Raw genomic sequence first — 18,964 nt, 5'->3', positions numbered from 1 at the left:
TAACAAAAAGGCTCAATCTAAAATAAATCAAAAGAGATGGGGAAGGACATTACATATTTATCACAGGAAAAATCACCAAGATGAAGTCTCAATTCTGAACATTTATGCCCCAAATACAAGGACACCCACATATGTAAAAGAAACATTACTAAAGCTTAAATAACACATCAAACCCCACACACTAGTAGTGGAAGACTTCAATACCTCACTCTCACCACTGGTCAGATCTGCCAGAATGAAACATAACAGAGAAACTAGGGACTTAACTGATGTTATGACTCAAATGGACTTAATAGATATCTACAGAATATTATAACCGAACATGAATGAATATACCTTTTTCTAAGCACCCCATGGAACATTCTCTAAAATAGAACACATTCTTGGTCACAAATCAAATCTCAACAGATACAAAAAAATTAGAATAACCTCCTGTATTTCAACAACAACAAAAATTACAGAAAGCCTAAAATCTCATGGAAAAATGAATAATGTCCAACTGAATCATCAATGGGTCAAGGAATAAAGAAAGAAAGAAATTAAAGATTTCCTAGAATTCAATGAAAATGAAGGTACAACATACCTAAAATTATAGGACACTATGAAAGCAGTGCTAAGAGGAAAATTCATAGCACTAAGGGCCAAAAAAGAAGATGGAGAAATCTCACACTAGCGACTTAACAGCAGACATGAAAGCTCTAGAAAAAGAGGAAGCAAACTCACCTTGGGGAAATAGATGCCAAGAAATAATCAAATTGAGGGCTGAAATCAATAAAATAGAAACAAAGATAACAATACAAAGAATCAATGAAACAAAGAGTTGGTTCTTTGATAAAAATCAACAAAATAGACAAGCTCTTATCCAAATTAACCAAAAGGTAGAGATAGAGCATCCAAATTAAAAATAAGATATGAAAAGGGAGACATAACAACAGACAATGAGGACCTACAGAGAATTATCTGTCATGCTGGATGCCACAATACTGGAAAATCTTAAAGAAATGGACAATTTTCTGGATAGGTATCACATACCAATGTTAAACCAAGATCAGAAAAACTATTTAAATAGACCAATAACCCCTAAGGTAATAGAAACAGTCATTAAATGCCTCCCAACATAAAAAAAAACAGCCCAGACCAGATGGTTTCAGTGCAGAATTTTACCAGATTTTCAAAGAAGAGCTAATACCAATACTCTTCAAATTGTTCAACAAAATAAAAACAGAAGGAATATTACCAAACTTTTTATGAAGTTTGTTACTCTGATACCCAAACCAAAGATAAAATAAAGAAAGAGAATTACAGTCCAATCGCCCTCATGAACATTGATGCAAAAATATTAAATAAAATATTGGCAAACTGCATTCAACAACACATAAAAAAATTATCCATCATGGCCAAGTAGGCTTCATCTCAGGGATGCAAGGATAATTCAACATACAAAAATATGTCAATGTAATACACCATAGAAACAAACTGAAAGAAAAAAAATACATGATCTTCTCATTAGATGCTGAAGAATCCTTTGACAAAATCCAACACCTCTTCATGGTAAAGGTCCTAGAGAGATCAGGTACACAAGGAACCTAAACATAAAGGCAATTTACAGCAAGCCCACAGCCAATATCAAATTAAATGGAGAGAAATTCAAAGCAATTCCATTAACATCAGGAACAAGACAAGGCTTTCCACTCTCCTGGTATTTACTCAATATAATGCTTGAAGTTCTAGCTAGAGCAATAACACAACAAGAGGAGATCAAAGGGATAGAAATTAGAAAGGGAGAAGTCAAACTTTCTCTATTTGCAGACAATATGATAGTATACTTAAGTGACCTTAAAAATTCTACCAGGAAACTTATACAGTCACTTTTGAAATCAGTATGGCTGTTTTTCTGAAAATTGGGAATCAATCTTCCTCAAGACCCAGTTATACAACTCTTGGGCATATACTCAAAGAATGCTCAATCATACCACAAGGACACATGCTCAACTATGTTCATAGCAGCATTATTTGTAATGGCCAGAACATGGAAGCAACCTAGATGCCCCTCAACTGAAGGATGCATAAATAAACTGTGGCACATATACACAATGCAGTACTCTTACCAGAAAACAAAACAAAACAAAACAAAAAAACTCACTGGTATCATAAAATTTACAGGAAAATGGATGGAACTAGAAAATAACATCCTGAGTCAGAAGGACAAACATGGTATGTACTCACTCATAAGTGGATACTAGATGCAAAGCAAAGGATAACCAGACTACAAACCACAGCCCCAGAGAAGCTAGCTAACAAGGAGGGCCCTAAGAGGGTAGAATAGATCGCCCAGTGAAGGAGAAATAGATGAGATGAGCAAACTGGGGGTGTTGGGTTAATGACAGGCAAGGGATGTGGGATGAGAACCTATGGGAATGGGAGGTTCAAGTTGGAACAGGGACAGAGTGGGAGAGCAAGGAAAGAGATACCATGATAAAGGAAGACACCATGGTAATATGGAGAAGTGCTAGGGAAGTTCCCAGGAATCCACAAGGATGACCCCACCTTAGACTACTGGCAATAGTGGAGAGATTGCCTGACCTGGCCTATTCCGATAATCAGATTAGTGATTAGCCTAACTGGCATCCTAGAGCCTTCATCCAGTAACTGATGGAAGCAGATACAGAAATCCACAGCCAGGCACCAGGCCCAGCTCCAGAAGTCCAATCAATGAGAGAGGGGATGGATTCTATGAGCAGGAGACATTGAGAGTATGATGGGAAAGCATACAGAGATGGCCAGCCAAACTAGTGGAAACTCATGAACTGTGCACCATTAGCTGAGGAGTTCCCATGGGACTGGAATAGACTCTCTGGATAGGTGAGATAGTTTTTAGCTTGAACTGTTTAGGGCCCCCCACGCAATAGGATTGGGATCTATTCCTGGTGCATGAGTGGGCTTTTTGGAGCCCAGAGCCTATCGTAGGACACCTTACACAGCCTTGATGCAAGGGGGAGGAGCTTGGACCTGCCCCAACTGAATGTACCAGGATCTGCTGAGTCCCCAAGGAAGACCTTGCCTTGGAGGATGTGGGAATGGGGGTGTGTTGAGGGGCGGAGGTCCTGGGGTGAAAGGAGGGAGGAGAGGGTTATCTCTAGTTGGTATGTAAAATGAATAGAAAATTTCTTAATAATAAAAAAAGAAAAAATCTGGCAAGAAACAAGCCAAGCCAAGGCTGGGCGTTTATAATTAAGAAAAATAAAATAAAATATTAGTGTAAATTCACATGACAAATGAAAACTAAAGATATAAAAATCATCTTTGAGGAACTCAGAACCACAAAAGTAAAACAAACCTTCATTAGAGTAACAAGCATACAATTTTATTACAGAAAATAAAATCATATACAAAATATGGAAAGAAACAGATTGAGAGTAAAATTCCAGAATATAGATCTAAAAGTCAAAAGTATTTTCAAGCTATATCTGACTCTTAATTGCTCTTGGGACCCTTTTCCTCCCACTGGTCTTACTTTGCCTCGCCCAGCCTTGATATGGGAATTGTGCCTGGTCTTATTACATCTTAAGATGACATTTTAGGTTGATATCCTAGGAAACCTGTACTTTTCTGAAGGCAAAGGAGGAACAGTGGATCTGGGGAAGAGAGGAAGTGGGAGGGGGCAGAATGGGAGGAGAGGAGAGGAGAAAGGCTGCCTTCAAAGTATAAAGTACCAGAGAAGAATTTTTTTTAAAGAACTGGAATAATAAAAAAAGAGGAAATGTTAATGAAATAATACTTTATTGTAATAAAACTATTATATGGAAAACTGACACCCACATCTTGTCTTCTGACATGGCCAAGTGCCCCTTTCCATGCTAATCAGGGAACATGCACGTGTGCACATAAACACATACCAACACCAACACACACACACACACACACACACACACACACACACAATTAAAGATGAGAGAGGATGTTAACATCAAGGAATATACTGGATTGTAATGGCACATTCCTGGCATATATATGAAGCCATGAAACAATAGGGGTGCATTCCCCTGACCACACAAAGAACAAATGGTAGTTTAGGCCTTTTAACGCTACAGATTTCCAGCTAGACAGACCTGGATCCAGGGATTAATTACATTCTTGAAGACACTGTCATTCCGTGGACCCCCTGAGTGACAACAGGCCATTAAAAGCTCTCCCTGGGAATCTCTGCTCCTTCTCATTCATTTTAGTCTGTATATGTGTGCATGAGTGTAAGATAAAAGAGAGAGAGAAGGGCAAATAGAGACACACTGTACACAATACATGCCAGTGGCCTTTGTGGAGGCTACTGGATGCTCAGGTGTTGGTCTGCAACTTCTCCCTTTCTGGGGGCAGGGTCTCAAGTCATCCTCTGCTCAGAGCTGGCTAGCTGGTCCAGGAACTTCAAACTTGTTGCCTAGCTGTGCCTACCATCTTACTACAGTCATGATAGGAGTCCTGAGGTGTTTGCCTTCAGCACTTATATGTGTTCTTGGGAACCAAAGAGAGGTCCACATGCTCCTTATCACTGGGAAAGCATCACATCATCTCCTCTGAACTCTCCATACCACTGTTTTGAGTGTACAGGGTATCTTGGACCATTCTATCTTTCCCAGAATGATCAGCAACAATGTAATATACCTCGAGAGACTCCTGAGTACTGGGGTTACATGCTCATACCACTCCATGCTACTTTTCCTCCTATGGCCACTTGATCTAACCAGGGGCCTTTGTGGTTAATCCCCTCTCTAGGTGGGATATGGGAAAATATGTGCAACATCCATCCAAGGATGCTTCAGGTCCCACCAGGGTCTATTAAGTCTTTAACATTCCACCTCCTACGCCTTCACTGTAGTTCCCTGCTGGTGTCTCAGACAGGGGCTACAAGGCTACATTACAGAAGATAAGCCATGTTTGTAACTCACCTCAAGCAATAGGGGGAGTAACTTGGGAGGCTTTGGAGAATTCTCCAGCAGGGGAGCTCCAATGGGTGTGGGGCAGGGCCAGAAGTGGACTTGACCCAGAGGGTCAGTGGTCCTGGGACCTGTTGTCGTAGGTCCCTACTGGCCAGGCACACTGGCGAGTGTCCTAAGAGCAAAGATGAGGGACTGTCATTAAGAGAGTAAATTAGGGATGGTTGTGGGGTTCAGTGGACACAGGCCTATGTGCCAGTCCAAGGACTGGAGTGAACTATCCAGATCCTCAGGACCCACATGGGAGGAGAGAAATGATACCCACAAGTTGCCCTCAGACCCATGCCCGTGTGTGATGGTATACCGTGGCTGGGTGTACAAGTCACACAATCCATGTGATACAAATACTTTTAATAAAGGCATGTGTATGGTTCATAGGGAATAAATTCAGTTGACCAAGTGCCAGTCTCACATGCAGGAAGCCATAGGTTCCCTCGTCAGCACCGAAAGCCACGTGATAACTCAGGCCAGTGATCCTGGCTCTCCCAAGGCTGGAGGCAGCTGACAGAGCAATTGAAAGTCCTCCTTGGTGAGACAGTGAGTCCCTACAGTGAGCCATCCGACATATTTTTGTAAAACCATGAAGATACATTAGAGGCTCTCCTTCAGAATGTCCACTTACTCTGCTTCATGTCATTGTTTGCACTTCCCTCTGTGTTTCTTGTAGACTGGACACACACAGATTGGCCTGTGAGCAGGCTCAACATGTCTCTTGCAAATATTTGGACGGAACCAGGCATCACAGGATGTGGTCCTAGCCTTCCACCTTTTTGAAACAGTGCCTTTTCTCCATTGTGCTCCCCCAGCCTGCTGCCCTATGAATTTCTGGACTATTTGTATCAGCTCTGCCTCCCAGGTGCCCACAGAAAGCCCTTGAGTATGACCTATGCTCCTCCCTCAATTTTCCCTGTATTGTTGGGCCTCAAACTCAGATCCTCTGCTGGTTGGCAAGGTCTTACCCAATAAGCCATCTCCTCAGCAATCCTTCTCCTCCACTGCCCAGGGTCCAGGCCAGCCTGGGACATCTTATGCTTCCCAGGCTCATCTCTAAACATTAAATCTCAGTGAGCCTCCTGAGAGGTGGCATCTCATGCCACCACCCCCTTAAGCACATGATCTTTGGCCGTCATCCTTGACTTCCACTCCTCTTGATCCATCCCAAGTCTTCTCCCTCTTCCCAGCACAGGAAGCACTCCTTCTATGACTGGGGTCTGTGACTGTAGAACCATTTTCCTTCCAAGTCTTCTCCGGTCCCCTCCCAGGAATGTAAGGTCTCTACCATCCACCTCCAGCATCTGCAACTGCAGACCCCTAGAGCTGTCTAGGCATGAATCAAGGGTGGGGGCCATGGTACAGATGATAATTGAAGTATCCCACTCACCTCAAGAAATAGGGGGGATAGCTTCAGAGACTTGTGGAAGTCTCCTCCTGCAAGTGAGCTCCAATGGTGGGGGTCCGGTAATGGACTTGACCCAGAGGGTCAGAGGTCCTAGGACCTGGTGACCTAGGTCCTTACTGGCCGGGTGTACCAATGAGCCTCCTAGGAGAATGATTTATGGTCATCATCAAGGAAATATTTTTTTGCCAGCAAGATGTATCAATGAATGTAAGTTTTTGCCTACATTCTTACTCTTGATTTTGATCAAGACCTATAGTTGTATGTGATTCCTGTCCATTAGGTGTGCTCTTAACAGCTCTTTTATTGTGTATTAGAATTTTTTTCTCCCCCAGAACACACAGAAGTTTTGTAATGTTTTTAAATAAGAAAGGGTGTTCCAAATCCTATAAAATCTGTGTATATATTACTGATTTGCCGTATTGGAAACAATATCTTCTTTTCTAGTCATGCATATGTGGCACATAGAGCTCAGGTGTTAAGTCTATCAGTCCCAAAGATGAAGGCAGTTTAAGCATTAATTCTATGTCATGTTGTTTATTCCATTAGTTTAGTAACATATCGTGGTTACTTGCAACCATGAAGTGCCATTTAAAGCTGTATCAAAATCTGAGCTCATTTTCATATACTCTTTTTGAAGTTCTGAACACATATCATGGTACCTCTAATGGATGCCTCAGGACTGGTGTTGCTCCTCCCTGTCCATCTTTTCTGAGTCAGTGTCTCTTTTCTAGTATGTACTTTAGGCTACATGCATAGAAACTTCCTGATAGTCTCCCTTTTCTACTTCTCACCATAGAAGTGCTGGTCTATGATAGTCTCTTACATGTGCTTTGGGGACTTAAACTCTGGCTCCTCAAGCGTGTGGTGAAAGGACTTTATATGCTTTAAGTCATCTCTCCCATATTCTCCATGCACCTTGTTTGAATGTCCTGGCTAGCCTTGAACATCCTCTATTTTCCAGGCTGTCCTGGAATTAGTACACCTTCTACCTGCAGCCATTGAGTGTGAAAATTCTTAAACCATGCTACCACACACTGCCTTTTTACCCTGTTTCTATTCAACCTTGGACTTCTTTGTCAGGTAACTCCTTCTTTGGGTAGATCTGTGACTCTATAACCATCTCCCAAGTATCCTTTATCTCCTCTCCTGCAGCTCCAAGGTCTTTACCTCCCACTTTTTGACATTTACATCCTTAATATACTTGCAGGTGTGTAGGAAAGATGGTACAGGGACCTAGGACATATGTTAAGCTAACTGTGTAACTCACCTCAAGATATAGATGATGGTAACTAGGAGAATCTGGAGAAAAATCACTGCAGGGGAGAGCTTCTTGGTGTGGGTCCAGTAATGGACTTGACCACAAGGTATTTGTCCCTACTGTCCACACATACCAACAAGCTTCCTAGGACCAAATATTTGAAAATTCATTAAGTATCTTCAATCTCTCACATCACCCATTTTTTTATTTTAAAAATTCTTTTATAATCTTTGTGTGTATGCATATGTATGTGTGCACACATGCCACAGTACATGTTTGGAGGTCAGAAAACAACTTGCAAATGTTGGTCCTCTCCTCCTACCACTTGGATCTAGGGAATCAAACTCATGTCATCAGGCTTGGCAGCAAGCATCATTACTCACAGAGACATCTCTCTGCTCCTGTTGCCCAGTTTGTGTACTGTTTGCTTACTGTGAATGAAACCTTGGTTTCTTCTTTTTTTTTTTTTTTTTTTTTTTTTTTGGTTTTTCAAGACAGGGTTTCTCTGTGTAGCTTTGCGCCTTTCCTGGGACTCACTTGGTAGTCCAGGCTGGCCTCGAACTCACAGAGATCCACCTGGCTCTGCCTCCCGAGTGCTGGGATTAAAGGCGTGCGCCACCACCGCCCGGCAACCTTGGTTTCTTCTGTCTAGTGTATGTGCACATGTGTCGTTATGCCTAAATTCATTTTTATGCATGTTGTGACCAGAGTAGGACATTGTATATCATTCTTTATTGCTCTACACCTTATTTTTTAAGAGGCCCTTTCACTAAATCTGAAGCTCAGAATTTTGACTATGCCTGTTTTTGTTGTTCATGTCCCTGCAGGTGTACCCATGCCTGCCTTTTACATGGGCAATGGGGATTTGATCTCATGTCCTCCTGCTTATGCTCTAAGTTCCCTTATTGACTGAACAGTTTTCCTAGCTGCCAACCTTGGTTTTATTAGCATCACATGAACATTACGCGGAGCCCATTTCTTTCCAGCACTCATGGAAGTATTAGCTGGTGTGTCTGACTTCCAAAGTGATTTTCTGCTTGTGTGTTGCCAGCTTTCCTCCTTAGGTTGTGTGAATCTTTTAAGTCATGTAGTCATTGCAACAAGACTATGTTTTAGATGTCCTTATACTTCTCACTTTATAGCTTCTAGGTTAAGTTAGTTGATTACAATCTAACAATGAGTGTCAGTCCATGTGCCTGGGGATGGAAAGATTTTCTTGGTTGATGGAATTGCCCATGTAAAGATAGATGTAAAAGGTAGGCAGCCTTGATTGGTAGTTTGTTTCAGGTGTCATTGGACAAAAAATACATATCTATGAAAAATAAATTTACAATCCTTATTGGCTTTGCATGTATGTAAATCCAGTTCTTGGGAGATGCACATCAGAGGATGAAGAGTTCAAGGTTGTTGTCCACTATAGGTCAGCCTACATTATGTGATACCCTATCTAACATCTAACAGAGAAAGGTGTCTCTGTTGAGTGGGGAGCTGTCATTCAAGCAGCCCCTTACTGTGGACTAGATGTACTGTCCTCATGGCTGTTCTGATTCTGTCAACACTAAAGTGTCAACACTATAGTTCAAGGACACTCCATCAGCTGCAAACCACCACTACAGACATGGTCAAAGACCTGTGATAGACAAACAATCTCAACAGCCTGGTATGGTTTAGAAAGCAGCACTCCTACGCAAGACAGGTCAGAGGAAACTCTAGATGACCCTGCAGGCATTTTCACCAGGGCTAGAGGATGCTACTCCCCTCCCCCAGTCTCCCAGAAGGCCTCTACTACAAACTCAATCCTTCATTTGCTTTAGGGACTATGTCATGATTACTATAACACTCTTGCAATACACACACTCTTAGATATATGAAGTAACCTGTTTGGCTAAGCTTTTTCAGATTGTGTTTCAAATAGCCCATGATGGCTCTAACCTATTGTGTAGTTGATGACCTCCTCCCTAGTCTGTCTTTACCTCCCACATGTTCTGATTACAAACATGGATACCTCACTGGGGTTGGCTAATGTTTAGAGGCAGTAGGCTGCTACCATCCTTTTACCCATAATTTTGCAACATTAGGCCCATAAATCTTTTGCTGTAGTTAATCAGTATGGCAATCCTGAGGTGGTAATATGAAGAGTAGACTATGGGTTAGTTTCAGGACCTAGAACCATAAACTTATGAATCTCAAGACTTAGAGTTATAGCCCTGTCTAGCTCATATTTTATATTTGGGGATCCCGGTGAACTAGTGAACAACATACCAGTGATTTCTCACCTACTCACCATTTCATTTTTCCCTTTTCTCCTCTCTCCTTCCCTCCCTCCCTCCCTCTTTTCTCAAACTGTAGCTCAAGCTCTCATCAAATGGGCTATATACCCAGAATGATCCACAACTCTTGACTCACTTGCTTTCAGTTCTAAGTACTGGGACTAATGACATGGACCACCATACCAGGCTCTCTACTCATGTTTGAATAAAAGAATCAAACCCAAGTGGTTCTTAAATATATATTACATGGATGTATAGTGTTCAGGAGGGCATTCCGGACACAGTGCTTACTTTGGGGAAGAACAGAAAGACTGAAATTAGGTGTCATAGTCAAAGGGGGTTAGGCGCTCTCAAAGAGTCTTGCAAGGGCAGCAAGAGATGAGTCCTGAGTCCATAGCCGCCTGGTCTAATGGGACCCTTGGTTGCAGCCCCAAAACGACACCACTAAAATATTTCAGCCAGTTTTCGCCCATGTGGGACCAACTCATTCCTCCCTACCGGAAGTGGAAGGGGACGGAGCCGGCGGAAGTTCTAGCTCCACCAGTGCAAGAAGCCAATGCGGAACTTCCGCTCGGGGAGGGGATACTTCCGGTTACTGCGCCCAGTCCAACCCTACGGGTGCCGAGTAGGGAGCCAGAGCTCAGTGAGCCTGCAGACTGTGCCTGCATCCCGCGCGCGGTGGGCGTTATTAACCGACAACTCCTGCCTCTGGGAGCTCAGATACAGTGATGCTTCGGGAACTGGGGACCCTCTTGCCCGATATTAACTAATCCCCTCGGACCCAGCCCCTGGTGATGGTGAAGGTACCGGGATGTGAATCTAGGTAGCTGCAGCTGTGGCTCTAGCTAAGGACCGCGCAAAGGCTGTTGGAGAATCTTTTACCAGCTCGCCTCAGTTTTAAAAAAAAACAAACCAAGCGGGGTGGTGGCGGCGCACGCCTTTAATCCCAGCACTCGGGAGGCAGAGCCAGGCTGATCTCTGTGAGTTTGAGGCCAGCCTGGGCTACAGAGTGAGTTCCAGGAAAAGTGCAAAGCTACACAGAGAAACCCTGTCTCAAAAAAAACAAAAAAGAAATCAACAACAACAACAAAAAAAATCCGGACCAGACCGGACGCACAGATTCGCTGACTTGACAGTCGAGTAATATCGATCGAAAAAAAGACAATTGGTGCACGTTAATTTGAACCAAATCTCCTAGGAGCCAAGACTAAAGGATCAGAGCTCACCAAAGGAGATCACGATACCGGGTACGAGTTCCTGAGAACCTGCTGTAAATACGCCAGCGTATTTAATGTCACCTGGAACCTGCAAGTTAGGTAACATCCAGATCTCCTTCCCAAATGAAGGACCATGGCACAGGTTAAGTAAAACTTCATCCTTATTCACCAGCGTGTGCGTGTGCGTGAATATAATAAAATTTTCTAAACCCTGACCAAAACAGATATTATTTGAGGACCCACTGTTATAATGGTACTAAAAGGATATGGTGGTGTTTTTTCCCCCACTCATTGATTTTTGAGACGAAGTCTGTTGTGAACAGGCGCTACACTTGTTCTGTTCCTGTCTTTGCCTTACCATGATGACACCATGCCCAGCCTCCTTTGTTTTTTTACAGACTGGATGCCCTTTAGCCCAGCTAGTCTTACACTTGGTATGTAGCTCGGGTTGGCCTTGAAATCCCTGATCTTTCATCCTGTTTAAGTGCTGGGAATACAGGGTTGTGCTGCCATGCCTGGCTAAGTTTTCATGTTAAAGCTTTGCTGGAAGCTTTGTGTAGTTACATGAAATTTTTTTTTTTTTTTAAACAACAAGCTTGTAATAATATGTCCTTCCCCCTCTTGTACTGACATTAAGACCTCAAAGCTGAAAGGACAAAAACTGGAACAGCCCTCTCCTTCTAGCAGTTAACTGTGGAAATCACTTAGCAGACTCAAGGAATAGTAAGAGTCAGTTTCAGTGAGGATCCCTTAGTTATTCACCTTTGGGGAAACAAAGGCAAGCCAGGTGTGTTGGTAACACTCCTATAATCCCAGCACTGGGAGACTGAGGCAGAAGGATCACTGACTTAGAGGCCAGCCTGGACTAGACTGTATTCTAGACCAGCCTGGGCTATAGAATGATACCTCGTATCAGAAAATCATAAAGAGGGAAAATATTTTTTAAAGAACCAGAATATACGTGGTGGGGATGTAGCTCAGCAGTACATTGCTGGTCTAGGTTAGGCAGAGGCCCCGGGTTGGGGCCCCAGCATCACCAAATCAAAAGGAGGAGGGGAGAGCAAAAGTAGGTGTGCTCACCTGCCAAGTCAGGCTGAATGTGAGCTAACTGTCACTGTGTAGGTGAGGATCTACCTAGGGAGGGTTCTGATCCCGATGACATCATAAGCGTTGCTTGGTAGCAAGTAAACAAAATTTTTACTGGCCAATCCTCATGCCAACATGATGCTTGAAATACAGTTTAACTTACTCATTCTTCCTGTGCCACAAATTACCCCTAAACAGTTATTTACTCAGAGTCTCTAAAAGTCCAAAAATCAGTATGATTTTTTTTTCTTCCCTTAAAACAGAAATGAGAGAGACAAGATATGTACCATTATGTCTTTTGAACCCCACTCCCTGCCCCCCAGACAAGGTTTCTCTGTGTAACAGCTCTAGCTGTCCTGGGACTCGATCTGTAGACCAGGCTGGCCTCGAACTCACAGAGATCTGCCTTCCTGTACCCTCCAAGTGCTGGGATTAAAATTGAGCACCACCACTGCCAGGCCTTTTTGAACCCATCTTAAAGTCACATAGTATTCACTTTGAGACAGGGATCACACAGAGCAAACTCAACAGAGAGGGACCTTGGCAATGGTGTGACAGCCAGAAATGACTATTGGTAGGAACCATCTTGAAGGCTAGCTACCCCTCCATTTCCCAGACTGACTTAAAAGCACACCCACTCCCTCTCTCTCAGGCCAGGCAGGGTTCACATCTCCAGTAATCTCCCTACCTTTGCCTCCCTAGTGCTGGGATTATAGGTGTGTTCCCCCATGCCCACCTTACCTGATCCTCTTAATTTTTGGAGGCCAGTTATCATGTAACCCAGCTGATGTCATTGTTGCTGCGCAGTGCTCGGTGACCTCAAACTTGAGGAGGCAGTCCCCTGCTTTCACCTGCCGAGTGCATATATTACAGAGATGTGACATCTGCATGGCTAGGTACTTTTTAATTAGGCTTTGCCAAAAATCTGATACCTGATATTTTTGTAACCCTGTATTAAGACCAAAAAAAAAAAAAAACAAAAAAAACAAAAAACAAAAACAAAACCAACAAAAACCCCTCCTAACAATGTCTTTGCCTCTTGAACTGACATTAAGACCTCAAAGCAGAAAGGATTGAAAATTAACTGGAAATCAGCATGTAAGCTGTCTTAGCTGACTCTAGGAATAGCAAGAGTCAGTTTCAGTGAGGATCCCTTAGTTATTCACCTTTTGGGGAAACAAAGGCAAGCTAGGTGTATTGGTATGCTCCTATAATCCCAGCACTGGGAGACTGAGGCAGAAGGATCACTGACTTAGAGGCCAGCCTGGACTATACTGTATTCTAGACCAGCCTGGGCTATAGAATGATACCTTGTATCAGAAAATCATAAAGAGGAAAAATATTTTTTTAAAGAACCAGAATATAAGTGGTGGGGATGTAGCTCAGCAGTACATTGCTTGTCTTTGGAAGCCATCTTAAAGTCACATAGTACTCTCTGTGACACCGATGACATAGATTAGTCTCACTGGGGTGAGAGGGAACTGGGCAAGAGTACAAAGGCCCAAAGTGGAGCTGGCTAGGTACCATCCTGCAGGCTAGCTACCTCTATTTCTCAAACTCTGTCATAGATAATTACTAAATACCTACAAAGTACCCAGAACTGTAAAGAAATGAAGGAATATGAAGCACAAAAACACTGGGTCTTGGTGGGGGAAAAAAAAAGAAGAAAAAAAGAAGCTTGATTTCTTTAACATCAAGTTAGCACCCAGGAAACACCATGAAGTATATTCAAACATGATTATATGTCTGAGCCACTATTTGCTATCTTGTATAACATACTTACACACCCAGGCATAGCAGTTAGCAACCATATTTAAATATCTATGCAATCATGACAGTTAGTGATGGTAGCTAGCTCAGGTTTCTTTTGACACTATTGACCTCTCATAATTTAGAGAGCTGACCTTGTGGTGTTAGTGGTTGAAGCCAGAGTCTCATGCATGCAGAGTCTCAAGTCCTGAACCACTCAGTCACATCTCTAACCTGAGAGGACTGACCTTAAGTCTACAGGGATGTAGACGGAAGGACCCATATTAGAGGGTGCACTGTTGAGGATGTTAGAGGAGCCTGTAGACAATCCATGAATACAAACCTGTAGATATGCACAGATTACAGACCAGTGTCACTTTAGAGCTTGTTGTTACTGTGCTGTGAAGGAAATCTACATTGTACATATGATCTGAGTGGAGAAGAACATTACCCAGCTCCAGTGGCCAAGTTACCTATTCACCTAGATTTCTATTCTTGTGGCACTCAGGGCTTCATGGATGTTAGGCAAGCACTCTACTGAGCTATATCCACAGCTCTTCAATGTAGTTTTAATTCACATTTCTCTGATGGCTAATGATGCTGAAATTTTTCAAGTTTATTGACTAACTGTGTCTTTTTAGAACTGACTGATCATTTCATTACACATTCATTGACTGGGTTGTTTGAATTAATTGTATATACTGTAGCTCTAAATCCCAAGTCAGATGTGTAGTCAGCAAAGATTTTCTCCCCTTCTGCAAGCTGTCTTCATTCAGCTGGTGCTTTTGGTGTCTAGAAGCCATTCAGTTTTATGTAATCCTATTCATTGTTAGCAGTATTTCTGGGTGATTGAAGTTCTTTTCAGAAAGTCCTGGCCTGTGTGTATCCTACTTGATCGTTTCAGAGTTAGTCTTATATCAGGCTCTTTGGTCCACTTTGAGTAGGGACAAAAGATACAGATCTAGTTTCATTTGTCCACATGTGCAGAGCTGATTTTCCCAGCACTGTTGAAAGAAGCCATCTTTCCCCAGGGAATATTCGGATGTCTTTTTCAAAAATCAGGTGACTGATTATGTAGGCTTAAATCCAGATCTCTATTCTAGTCTGTTACCTACATGCTGTTTTGTTACTGTGCCTTAACAAGCTACCTTAAATATGGCCATACCTCCAGAATTGCTCTCTTTGTTCAGTATTGTTTTGTTATGTAGGGTGATTTTATTTTTATTTATTTATTAACAGTCTCGTGTAGTCCATGCTAGCCTAGAACCTGCTGTGTAGGCAAGGATGACTTCAAGCTCTGCTTCTACCTCCTGAGTGCTATGATTCAGGACTGCACTGCCATATCTGGTTTAATGTGGCACCAGAGATTGAACCCCAGGTTTCCTGCATACTAGTAAAGCACACTACCAAGCTGCATCCCTGGCACTCTCTCATTTTTTGAGACAGGGTCTCATAGTGTAGGCAAGGCTAGCCCGAGATCCCTTCTTAGCCGCAGCTAGTCTTGAACTCAACAGTCCTCACGCTCCAGCCTCCTAAGCGCTACCACATTTCACTCTAAAAAATTTTAGAGATTATATCCCATTATGTTGCTCAGGCTAGTTTCAAATCTCTGAGCCCAAGTGATTCTCCTGCCTCAGCCTTCTGAGTAGCTGGGACTACATGGCGCCTCCCCTGGCTGTTCTATAATTGAAGGGACAGCTTGAAAGCAACCGCCTCAGTTAGGCTGGTCCACCATGCTTGCTTCTCCACCTCTTTTTTATGGTGTTTCTGCATACTGGTTAATTGCAGGCAGGGGGCCTGGTGGTGGTATTATTTGAAACAGAGTCTTAATCCATAGCTCAGGGTGGATCAAACTTGAAATTCTAGCTTGATGTTGTACCTGAAGCCTGAAATCCCAGCACTTGGAAGGCTGAGGTAGAAGGAGTTCATTATAGTTGAAGTCACAGCCTATGGCTTACATACTAACTTCTATCCAGTCTGGCTAAGGCTATGAGGCATTCCCTCAAAAAAACAACAGACAAACAAACAAAAGGACAGACAAATGAATGAACTCACAGTCTTCTTGACTCAGCTTTCCACATGCTAGTGTTACAGGCAGACACTAAACGACATGGCTAGCTAACTTTTATTAACATCCCCCCCCCCTTTTTTTTAGGTGTCCTTGGATGGCCTGGAACTCACCACATGGAACAGCTTGGTTTTGGACTCATTGGCAGTTATATTGCCTCAGCTTCCAGAGTGCTGGGATTATAGGCATGTGCCACCATACACAGCTCTGTTCTGTATTTTGAGACAGGGTCTCACTTTCTGACCCAGCCGAGTTACAGCAAGCCTCTTGCTCTGGCCTCCAGAGTGCTGAGTTTTCAAGTGTATATGGCCACATCCAACTTACTTTTCTGTATCTTAGGATGTTTTGGCATTTCCTAAAGCTTGAAGGCTTCAGGGAGACTTGTGCTTTTAGGGTAGGTCATTGTTTGGGGCCACAGAAAAAAACGCTCTCTACCAGGGGCGTGGCTGTCCTGAACAAACCAACCAATCCTGAGTCTGGATTCCCAACCACTTCCTGATTTAAGTCTCACACTCCAGCTTTTCTCTTCCCCTAACTCACCCAGGGCCAGCTATCGGGCAGCCAGCCGCCACTCTTGTACCCAGAGCCACTGAAGAATGATCCCGGTGTGCCAGTGCTGAGTGGCTGGTTGTGCCCAGGTGGGCCTTTTCCTCAGAAATGCCAGCCAGGACTCTACCTCAGACTTCCCCCACACTCCACTTTCGTGCTGTAAGAGTCCGGGTTACTCTGCAACTTCCCACGTAGCCTGCTGACCTTGTGATCCTCCTGCGGCAGGCTCCTGAGTGCTGAGCTTGTGTGTGCACGTCTGCACACTGAGCATCCTCCCATCAACTTGTGTTCTGCTCCTTAGCACAAACTTGGTACTTCCCTTGGCCCTGCCTCGCCATGGACCACACCCCTCTCTGGGTGAGATCTGTGATCATCTTCCTTCCAAGTTGCCTTCTGATCCCCTCCTGGGCTTGTAAGATCTTTACCAACCCACTTTCAACATCTGCATCCTTAAGAAGGACAGGTGCATAGGAAAGGGGCTGTGGGGGCCTAGGATAGATGATAAGCCAAATGTCTTAACTCACCTTGAGAAATAGATGGAAGAAACTCGGAGACTATTAAGAATTCTCCTCTTTCCATGGAGATCTTGTTCGGGGGCCGGCAGCAGACTTGACCATAAGAGTCAGAGGTCCTGGGACCTGATGACTTGGTCACTACCTGTCACACCAATACGCTTCCTAGAGACAAAGATGAGGGATTGTTGTTAAGAAAGGATACTGGGGGCCAGAAGATGGCTCAGTGGATAAATCCTGATAACCCAAATTCTACCCCCAAGTCCCACATGTTAGAAGAGAAAGTTGACTCCTCTGAGTTGTCCTCTGATCTTCGCATGGGCACTGAGGCCTGCATGTCTACATAAGTAAGACAACTGAATGTGATGTAGCATTTAAAGAAGGTCATGGGACTGAGGAACGAACGCAGCTGGCAGAGGGCTACCCCACTGTGGAGGAAACTGTGGGTTCCCTCTGCCGAACTACGCAAAGGGCGGCCAGTAGCTCAGTACTGTACTCCTGCACTCCTGAAGGCTGGGTAGCTGGATCAGGTGTTACTGTCTTCTCTGGGGACATCGTGAATCCTCTCCTATCCTGCAAGGCTACCCGAGATCATGAAATGCCATTAAAGGCTCTTCCTCAGAATTTCTGCTCATTCTCATTCTTTTTAATTTGTCTGTGTTGTATGTGTAAACGGGGCAACACGTGACTTGGTGCATGTTGTTCGGGCCACAGGGACCCCTGGGCATCGGATCTTGTCTTTTACCTTTTCTTGAGGCAAAGTGTCTTGCCCTCCTTTGCCTATGCCGGGCTGCCTGCCCTCTCACCAGAGAGGAGCTGGGAGTACTGCTGTAAACTGTCCTGCGTGCTGGGACCGGAGGCCCACTGACCGCCACATGCTGGATCTGGCCCTCATTATCTTCTGCCACTTCATCCAGTCCAGGACTTCCCATTGACCCTGCCTGCCATGAAGCGACTCCTCTCCATGTGAGATCTGTGACTGTATAGCCATCTCCCTTCCAAGTCTGCTTCAGGTCCTCTCTTGGGATTCTGAAGGCTTTTACCATCCCACCTCCAACATCTGCTCCAACATCTGCATCCTTAGTTCACACTGCAGGTGTCAAGGAAAGGGGCTGGGTGGGGCATAGGACAGAGAACAAGCCCAGGTATCTAATTCACCTCAAGAAATAGAGGGAAGAGACTTGGGACTTCTCTCTGGGGGGAGATCCTAATGGTGCAAGATAATGAAGGGAAATGACCACTAAGGTCAAAGGTCCGCTGACAAGAATGACCTCAGTGAATCCTAGCAGCACAGCTCAGCTCCTAGAAGCAAAGGTTCAGCATTGTTCTTAGAAGAGATAGCTTAGAAGAGATAGGAGGGCTGGGGGTCTAGCTCAGGCTACAGTACTCATCTAGTCTGTCTAGCTCAGGGTACAGTACTCATCTAGTCTGTCTAAAGCCGTGAACTGACACTTAACATCAGCCAAATAAACTAAACACGGTCGCCCATGCCTGTAATCCCAGCTCTTGGGGAAGTGGAGGCAGGAGGAGCAGGGCATCCTTGTTACTGTTCTGATCCTGCCCTTTGGCGCCACCCTATGCCCTGACGGAAAAGCTTATTCTTAAGGAAAAACTCGGCCAATTTCCCTGTCTTAATTCCGCTTTCCACCCTGGAGGTGAGCACCTCTGGAACCCCTCATCCCCCTCCCCCATCTCGCTCCCCTCTCTCTTACCCCCACCAAATAAAAACGCTTCACCGAGTGCCATCAGCATGGCATCTCTGTCTCTCACCTGCCGTGGGGCACCTTGGCTCTACCCGCCCCAGCCCTCAGACCAGGACCTCTGGCCAGCATGTGTAATTCATAACAACCCTGTGCTACCTGCAAGGT

The 18,964-nt window shown here is 44.0% G+C and overlaps 1 protein-coding gene and 1 long non-coding RNA gene across 2 annotated transcripts in view; one reads left to right on the top strand and one right to left on the bottom strand.

Annotated features, from left to right (window-relative positions):
• Usp42 (ubiquitin specific peptidase 42) overlaps positions 1–12,233 on the bottom strand; it is a 120,935-nt gene extending 108,702 nt beyond the window's left edge. Inside the window, exons 1-2 of the mRNA XM_076561329.1 lie at positions 12,213–12,233; positions 7,655–7,789 (exon numbers count right to left, since the gene is read on the bottom strand). The gene's annotated coding sequence lies outside the window, so the exon portion shown is untranslated. The remainder of the gene's footprint in view (positions 1–7,654; positions 7,790–12,212) is intronic.
• On the top strand, positions 10,536–17,720 carry LOC143270638 (uncharacterized). Its single transcript, XR_013047874.1, has 2 exons — positions 10,536–11,274; positions 16,123–17,720. It is a non-coding gene; the product is annotated as an uncharacterized LOC143270638 (long non-coding RNA).
• The last annotated feature ends 1,244 nt before the right edge of the window (positions 17,721–18,964 follow it).

Source organism: Peromyscus maniculatus, chromosome 23 (genome assembly GCF_049852395.1).
Source record: "Peromyscus maniculatus bairdii isolate BWxNUB_F1_BW_parent chromosome 23, HU_Pman_BW_mat_3.1, whole genome shotgun sequence".
In the NCBI taxonomy this organism is placed as follows: Eukaryota; Metazoa; Chordata; class Mammalia; order Rodentia; family Cricetidae; genus Peromyscus; species Peromyscus maniculatus.
The sequence above is the reverse complement of the archived record's forward strand: the minus strand, read 5'-3'. Positions and strand labels throughout refer to the sequence as shown.